Raw genomic sequence first — 6,000 nt, 5'->3', positions numbered from 1 at the left:
GATGTCTAAACTAATTCGAGTATGGCCAATTCAATGGGGATCTCTGAGTAGGGATTGCTCACTCCCATAATTTGGCCCAGTGGACACCGAAAATTGGACCTCGTCAGAATGTGACCAAAATTGATGTCTAAAATAATTCGAATACTGCCAATTTAGTGGGGATCTCTGAATCGGGATTGCTAAACTCCCAAAATTTGGCTCCTTGGATACCGAAAATTTGACCTCATCAGAATGCGACCAAAATTGATGTGTTAACTAATCTGAGTATGGCCAATTCAGTGGGGATCTCTAAATCGGGACTGCTTACTACCAACATTTGGCTCCTTGGACACCAAAAATTTTACCTCGTCAGAATGTGACTAAAATTTATGTCTAAACTAATTCGAGTTCGGCCAATTCAGTGGGGATATCTAAGCAGGGATTGCTCACTCCCATAATTTGGCCCCTTGGGCACCGAAAATTTGACCTCGTCAAAATGTTACCAAAATTGGTGTCTAAACTAATTCGAGTATGGCCAATTCAATGGGGATCTCTAAGTAGGGATTGCTCACTCCCATAATTTGGACCAATGGACACCGAATATTTGACCTCATCAGAATGTGACCAAAATTGATGTCTAAACTAATTCGAGTATGGCCAAATCAGTGGGGATTTCTAAGTCGGGGTTGCTCACTCCAAAAATTTTGCCCCTCGGACACCGAAAATTTGACCTCGTCAGAATGTGACCAAACTTGATGTCTAAACTAATTCGAGTATGGCCAATTGAGTGGGGATCTCTAAATCGGGATTGCTCACTCCCAAAATTTGACCCCTTGGACACCAAAAATTTGACCTTATCCGAAAGTGACTAAAATTGATGTCTAGACTAATTGGATTATGGCCAATTCAGTGGGGATCTCTATGTCGGGATTGCTCACACCCAAAATGTGGCCCCTTGGACACCGAAAATTTGACCTAGTCAGAATGTGACTAAAATTGTTGTCTAAACTTATTCAAGTTTGGCCAATTCAGTGGGGATCTCTAATCGGGATTGCGCACTCCCAAAATTTAGCTCCTTGGACACCGAAAATTAGACCTCGTCAGAATATGACCAAACTTGATGTCTAAACTAATTCGAGTGTGGCCAATTCAGTGGGGATCTCTAAATCGGGATTGCTCACTCCCAAAATTTGGCCCCTTGGACACCGAAAATTTGACCTCATCAGAATGTGACTAAAATTGATGTCTAAACTATTTCGCGTACGGCCAATTCAGTAGGGATCTTTTGTCGGGATTGCTCACTCCCAAAATTTGGCCCCTTGGACACCGAACATTTGACCTCATCAGAATGTGACTAAAATTGATGTCTAAACTATTTCGCGTACCGCCAATTCAGTAGGGATCTTTATGTCGGGATTGCTCACTCCCAAAATTTGGCCCCTTGGACACCGAACATTTGACCTCATCAGAATGTGACTAAAATTGATGTCTAAACTATTTCGCGTTCGGCCAATGCAGTAGGGATCTTTATGTCGGGATTGCTCACTCCCAAAATTTGGCCACTTGGACACCCAAAATTTGACCTCATCAGAATGTGACTAAAACGGATGTCTAAACTAATTCGAGTATGGCCAATTCAGTGGAGATCTCTAAATCGGGAATGTTCACTCCCAAAATTTGGCGCCTTGAACACCGAAAATTTGACCTCGTCAGATATCCTTGCAATTGATATCCTTACAATTGAACAAGTTTCTGCTTGATAATAATGTAATCTGTGCTGAGCAGCATGGCTTTATCTCAGCCAAATCAACAACCACTGCTGTCACATCACTTTCTCACCATATTCACACTGCTCTTCACAAAAATCAAATTGCAATAGTAATATTCCTCGACATAAAAAAGGCATTTGAGTGCGTCTGTCACTCAGAGTTATTGGAAAAATTAAAATCGTGTGGTATTACTAATGCCTCTCTCCAGTTTTTTGATAGCTACCTTTCCGCCAGAAAACAAAAAGAAGTGCTGAGTGACAGACACTCCACACTACTACCACTGAGTTGCGGGGTCCCGCAAGGATCTGTATTGGGTCCAGTTTTGTTTTCCATTTTCGTGAAGACCTACCGCAGGCCGTTCAATTTTCAAAGGTCTTTATGTATGCAGATGACACTGCACTTTTGTTCACATCTAAGTCACTCTTGGGCCTAGAAAATACGATAACGTCCGAACTGTCTAATGTTTCAGAATGGTTTCGCGCTAATAAACTAACAATAAATGTAGATAAAACTAAATATGTAGTATTCCACTCCAAGAGAAGAAACACTGACCCTAGTACGATTCACATATCTCTAAACAACGATTGTGTTCAGCAAGTTTGTTCTTTCAAATACCTTGGTATCATCTTTGACCAACACTTGCACTGGCAAGAGCAGATAGATAAGCTATCTAAAAAGCTAGCTTTCAGTTGCTACGCGCTTACCAAGGCGAAAAGGTATTTCCCGTACACCATACTACGTTCCCTGTATTTTTCGTTATTTCACTGCCACATCAGCTACTGCTGTGAATCTTGGCGACCAACGTACAAAACTTATCTATTTCCCTTACAGAGACTGCAGAAGAGAGCTTTGCGTATAATATACCGCGTATCTTTCAACTGCAGCAACAATAATTTATTTCTATAAAATCGAGTAGTTTCTCTAGAATCCATGCTTAAATACAAAATCTGTGCATTGGTAAATAACATCATTAATACTAGTATTCCTTTGCCACTTGATATTTTCTTGTTGCCATCTCGCAATACAAGACACGCATTAAATGGCAATTTCAACCTCCCTGCCTGCCACAGTGTGTACGGAGAACGTTTAGTGCAATTTTCTGGAGCAAAACATTGGAACACGTTTCTTATTAATGTGAAACTTGCAGGTACCTTTAAAAGGAGTTGTAAAGTGTTCTTTATTAACAGCCAAGAAGAGTTATGATCCCCTCCCCCCCATTTTTTTTGTGTGTGCGCTTGCGTTTTGTATTAATTGCCTATGAATTGCTTGCTGAAAAGCATTTTCCTCCGTGCCTGTTGATTCTTTTTTCTTGTCTGTTTTATTCGTTTTTTGTGTGTGTGTGTGTTTGTATGCGCTCTTTACGGCTGCCTGACCAAGTTTATTTTGTACTGGACCGTCTACTAGCCCCGCGGCTATCGGTCCAAATATTCTTTATGTATTTCGTTTCCTACAAATAAAGATCACTTTGATTGATTGATTGATAAAAATGTGACCAAAATGTATGTCTAAACTAATTCGAGTATTGCCAATTTAGTGGGGATCTCTAAATCGAGATTGCTCACTCCAAAAATTCGGCCCCGTGGACACCAAAAATTTGACCTCATCAGAATGCGACCAAAATTGATGTCTAAACTAATTCGAGTATGGCCAATTCAGTGGGGATCTCTAACTCGGGATTGCTCACACCCAAAATTTGGCCCCTTGGACACCGAAAATTTGACCTCGTCAGAATGTGACCAAAATTGATGTCTAAACTAATTCGAGTATGGCCAATTCAATGGGGATCTCTCAAGTAGGGATTGCTCACTCCTAAATTTGGCCCCGTGGACACCGAAAGTTTGACCTCGTCCGAATGTGACCAAAACTGATGTCTACACTAATTCGAGTATTGCCAATTTAGTGGGATCTCTAATTCGGGATTGCTAACTCCCTAAATTTGGCCCCTTGGACACCGAAAATTTGACATCATCAGAATACGACCAAAATTGATGTCAAAACTAGTTCAAGTATGACCAAATCAGTGGGGATCTCTCAATCGGGATTGCTCACTACCAAAATTTGGCTCCTTGGACACCGACAATTTGACCTCGTCAGAATATGACCAAAATTGATGTCTAAACTAATTAGACTATTGCCGATTTATTAGAATCTCTAACTCGGGACTTCTAACTCCCAAAACTTGGCCCCTTGGACACTGAATATTTGACCTCATGAGAATGCGACCAAAATTGATGTCTAAAGTAATTCGAGTATGGCCAAATCAGTGGGGATTTCTAAGTCGGGGTTGCTCACTCCAAACATTTTGCCCCTCGGACACCGAAAATTTGACCTCGTCAGAATGTGACCAAACTTGATGTCTAAACTAATTCGAGTATGGCCAATTGAGTGGGGATCTCTAAATCGGGATTGGTCACTCCAAAAATTTGTCCCCTCGGACACCAAAAACTTGACCTCGTCAGAATGTGACCAAAATTGATCTCAGAACTAAATCGAGTGTGGGCAATTCAGTGGGGATCTGTAAATCGGGACTGCTGACTCCGAAAGTTTAGCACCATGGACACCGAAAAGTAGACCTCGTCTGAATGTGACCAAACGTGATGTCTAAACTAATTCGAGCATGACCAAATCAATGGGGATCTCTAAATCGTGATTGCTCACTCCCAAAATTTGTCAACTTGGAAACCGAAAATTTCACCTCGTCAGAAGTTGACCAAACTTGATGTCTAAAATAATTCGAGTATCACCAAGTCGTGGGGATCTCTAAGTCGGGATTGCTCATTCCCAAAATTTGGCCCCTTGGACACCCAAAGTTTGACCTGATCAGAATGTGACCAAAATTGATCTTTAAACTAATTCGAGCACTGCCAATTCAGTGGGGATCTCTAAATCAGGATTGCTCACTCCCAAAATTTGGTACCTTGCACAACCAAACTTTTATCTCATCAGAATGTGACCAAAATTGATGTCTAAACTAATTCGAGTATGGCGAATTCAATGGGGATCTCTAAGTAGGGATTGCTCACTCCCATAATTTGGCCCCGTGAACACCGAAAATTGGACCTCGTCAGAATGTGACCAAAATTGATGTCTAAAATAATTCGAGTATTGCCAATTTAGTGGGGATCTCTGAATCGGGATTGCTAATCTCCCAAAATTTGGCCCTTTGGACACCGAAAATTTGACCTCGTCAGAATGTGACCAAAATTGATGTCTAAACTAGTTCGCGTGGCATTCAGTGGGGATCTCTAAATCGGGATTGCTTACTACCAACATTTGGCTCCTTGGACACCAAAAATTTTACCTCGTCAGAATGTGACTAAAATTGATGTCTAAACTAATTCGAGTTCGGCCAATTCAGTGGGGATATCTAAGCAGGGATTGTTCACACCCAAGATGCGGCCCCTTGGTCACCGAAAATGTGACCTCGTCAGAATGTTACTAAAATTAGTGTCTAAACTAATTCGAGTATGGCCAATTCAGTGGGGATCTCTCAAGTAGGGATTGCTCACTCCGAAATTTGGCCCCGTGCACACCGAAAGTTTGACCTCGTCAGAATATGACCAAAATTGGTGTCTAAACTAATTCGACTATTGCCAATTTAGTGGGATCTCTAATTCAGGATTGCTAACTCCCTAAATTTGGCCCCTTGGACAGCAAAGATTTGACCTCGTCAGAATGCGACCAAAATAGATGTCTAAACTAATTCGAGTGTTGCCAATTTAGTGGGGATCTCTAAATCGAGACTGCTCACTCCCAAAATTTGGCCCCGTGGACACCAAAAATTTGACCTCGTCAGAAGTTGACCAAACTTGATGTCTAAAATAATTTGAGTATCACCAAGTCAGTGGGGATCTCTAAGTCGGTATTGCTCATTCCCAAAATTTGGCCCCTTGGACACCCAAAGTTTGACCTTATCAGAATGTGACCAAAATTGATCTCTAAACTAATTTGAGCACTGCCAATTCAGTGGGGATCTCTAAATCGGGATTGCTCACTCCCAAAATTTGGTACCTTGCACAACCAAACTTTTATCTCATCAGAATGTGACCAAAATTGATGTCTAAAGTAATTCGAGTATGACCAATTCAGTAGGGAGCTCTAAGTAGGGATTGCTCACACCCAAGATGTGGCCCCTTGGTCACCGAAAATGTGACCTCGTCAGAATGTTACTAAAATTGGTGTCTAAACTAATTCGAGTATGGCCAATTCAATGGGGATCTCTCAAGTAGGGATTGCTCACTCCCAAATTTGG

The sequence above is a fragment of the Amblyomma maculatum genome, chromosome 5 (genome assembly GCF_055883805.1).
Source record: "Amblyomma maculatum isolate TAMU_Amacu chromosome 5, ASM5588380v1, whole genome shotgun sequence".
In the NCBI taxonomy this organism is placed as follows: domain Eukaryota; kingdom Metazoa; phylum Arthropoda; class Arachnida; order Ixodida; family Ixodidae; genus Amblyomma; species Amblyomma maculatum.
The sequence above is the reverse complement of the archived record's forward strand: the minus strand, read 5'-3'. Positions refer to the sequence as shown.